At 39.8% G+C, this 3,271-nt stretch overlaps 1 long non-coding RNA gene across 1 annotated transcript in view; it reads left to right on the forward strand.

Moving 5' to 3' along the window:
• LOC144965775 (uncharacterized) overlaps positions 1-2,934 on the forward strand; it is a 4,589-nt gene extending 1,655 nt beyond the window's left edge. The window contains exons 2-3 of the long non-coding RNA XR_013644102.1: positions 1,957-2,077; positions 2,731-2,934. This is a non-coding gene — a long non-coding RNA (uncharacterized LOC144965775). The remainder of the gene's footprint in view (positions 1-1,956; positions 2,078-2,730) is intronic.
• Positions 2,935-3,271: the final 337 nt, after the last annotated feature.

The raw sequence follows: 3,271 nt of genomic DNA on the forward strand, positions 1-3,271 counted from the left end.
CACAGGCATGACTGGACTCAATGATCTAACATTTACATACCACTTTCATTGAAAAGCCAAGTCATGATATATTATGGAAACCATCGTGTCTATCCGGTGTTAGGTCGGATGGAATTCGATGAAGAAAATTTAGTTTAGGCTTCACTCTCTCTCTCTCTCTCTCTCTCTCTCTCTCTCTCTCTCTCTCTCTCTCTCTCTCCCCCGCCCCTCTCAATAAGGATTTTAAGTCCCATGAATTGACAATGTGCTAAATTAAAACCGAATGATGATGGTGTGGCCAAGACAAGGAAAGATGGAGAAAATACAAACACTATGATTTGTGATTGAAGTTGTTTTAATTTAATTCATCAATCATTGTGTGACGGGTTTGAGTGTATTGTGTGCGTGTCTGTGTGTGTGTGTGTGTGTGTGTGTGTGTGTGTGTGTGTGAATATGTGTAAGAGATAAATAGATAGAGAAAAAAAATTAAAAAGAGAGAGAGAGAGAGAGAGAGAAGAGAGAGAGAGAGAGAGAGAGAGAGAGAGAGAGAGAGAGAGAGAGAGAGAGAGAGTCATTGTACTACTTAGGACATTTTTGCTTTAGTCATACTTCAGGAATTCTCGTGACTTTTTTCCTTGGACCAAATTATTAACCGTAGATTTGCTCATTTGACAGCTTGTATGAAGACTTCAGAGTTTTGATCCGCCGACCATCGAGATGTGGATCCAAGTCTAGGCAGGCTGAATTTTTGTATAAAGAAAACGTTGAGCTTTTATATAGCGCAGTCTCCACTAAACAAAGAGCAACACTTGACATGTAAGACGGGACATGACACCTGTTAGGCGATATCACATTTTTTTCCCCTTTATCAGCCAGGTACACCCGAGTACGGTCAGAAAATGTGAGTAAAGAACCTTTTCCAAGGACTCCACTATACGCTGAGCAGGGCTCGAACCCGGGACCTTCCGATCGAAAGCAAGTGTCGTACCACAAGACCTCACAGCCACATCAAGCTTAACATGGGAAGGGGGTCCCGATAGCTCAGTTGCTAGAGCACTCGCGTCACAAGCAAAGAGACCAAGATCGATCCCATTGTGCAGCAGAGATTTTTTCCTGACCCCCTTGTCCACCCAACAGTGATTGGGTAGCTGGGTCTGTTGGATCTGGTGGAAAGTACTTTGAGATAACTAACGTCCTATTCAAAGGCTAGAAAATAAGGGGTCCCTGGCTAACAGCAACAATTAACATTTAGGACGGGACATGACGCCTGTTAGGCGATGTTACCATTTTTTTCGGACAGAGACAACGCTGTAAACGGCCAGGTACTCATTTTACACCTGAGTATGGTGAGAGAATGAGAGTCCTTTCCAAAGACTCAACTATGCGCCTAGCTAGGATTCGAACTCTGGACCTTCCGATCCAAAAGCGAGTGTCATACCACTAGACCACATAGCCGCACAAGTAAAGAGTCCTTGGTAAAGGCTCTTTACACACATTCACTCACTGTACACAGGTATAAATGGAGTATCTGGCCCTTAACAGCGTTGTCTGTGTTGGCTTGGGACCCATTGTAAACTGCTTTGAGTATTTTAGTAGATATTGCGCTATATAAAAGATCAGCTTTTTTTTCAATCTTTAAAAAAAAAACTACAACAGGTGCAAGGCCAAAAAAAAAGTATCATAGATAAAAACCAATCTACAATGAATGACAGAATGAAAAGAACACTTGGAGACGCAAACCATCCCAATAGATAAAAACCAATCTACAATGAATGACAGAATGAAAAGAACACTTGGAGACACAAACCATCCCAATAGATAAAAACCAATCTACAATGAATGACAGAATGAAAAGAACACTTGGAGACACAAACCATCCCAGATGACATGAAACAATTTAACAATCACAATTTAAATTGACAACTTGGTAGAAAGGCTAAGCGAAGTTCACTCAAAATAAGTTCTTTTTATTGCCAGAGACTGGACACCAAACTGTCTGACCAGAAAGAGAAAATCAAGGAAGGACTGTGTCCATTACGTCATGACTGTGTCCATTACGTCATGACTGTGTCCCATGCCATTATACTCCTGTCTACACGTAAAAAAAAAAAAACCTGTCCCTGCTATGATCTTCCATGGTAGATGCGATGCATCGTCATCATCGTCATCATCATCATCATCGTCATCATCATCATCATCATCATCATCATCATCATCATCGTCATCATCATCATCATCATCATCATCATCATCGTCATCATTTTATTGGTATCAAATTAGCCACCAACATGTTCATGGTATGGACGTTTTGGGTTTTCCCTTTGTCAACAAAACATTAATGAAATACTAAAGACGAATTATCGACATCACCATCATCCTAAGTGTTTCATTCATTGTGTTTTTCTTAGGTGCCTGATAGCTAAATCTAATCCTTTGATTATTCTTACATCTTATTTTTTAATGGTGCAGAAACGACCTAAAGCTGAAAGTATCCAAGCTCTGTAAAGCCATTTTCTTTTTTAAATAAAAGAATGAATCAATTATTAGTCAACACACCATTTTGAAATTGGTGCCTTTTGTTGTTTTGTGTTGTTTTTCTCATTTTTGTTGTTGTTATTTTTAAAAACTTTACATAATTTAGTACCTAGATAAATATTGGCAATAGTAGTAACCATGAAGTAAATTCAGTCCTTCTTTCAAGGATGAGTAAACTCTGTCGTGCATCCGCTGTCTGTATTTTTCCTGTTGCAGGCATCTGGGGAAGTGCATTCTGTATCCAGTTCAAGCGATGACCACAAGATGACAAGAAATTGGCTACCAACTCAAAGATTGCTGCAATAGATGAAAGAGACTCGTTTGGTAAATTATGGGGGTTGTTTGTTTTTTACAATTTCCCACTACTGCTTTAGGGTTGTTTGTGTCACTGGGTTGTAGTAAGGTGCAGCTAATATGACACTCACCTTGGAACTGGAAGGTCCAGACTTCAAGTCCTGCTCTAGCGGCGTATAGTTCAGTCCTTGGAAAAGGCTATGTAATCGCATTCTCTAGCCGTATTCATGTGTAAAATGAGTTTCTGGCTGCTAACAGCGTTGTCTCTGCCCCCCCCCCCCTCCCACCACCCCTTCCAAAGGTATTGTCACATAACAGACATCATGTGTCACCCTCCACATTAAGTATTCCTGTTGGCTAGGACCCCTTGTAAAGTGCTTTCTCATTTTTACTTTTTAAAAATATAAATATTAATTTATTAATTTATTTGTTTTGCAATCTTTTCAATTTTCAATGTATAGTG

This window comes from Berghia stephanieae, chromosome 1 (genome assembly GCF_034508935.2).
Source record: "Berghia stephanieae isolate SIO BIC M18660-M18661 chromosome 1, UCSD_Bste_1.3, whole genome shotgun sequence".
NCBI classification, from domain to species: domain Eukaryota; kingdom Metazoa; phylum Mollusca; class Gastropoda; order Nudibranchia; family Aeolidiidae; genus Berghia; species Berghia stephanieae.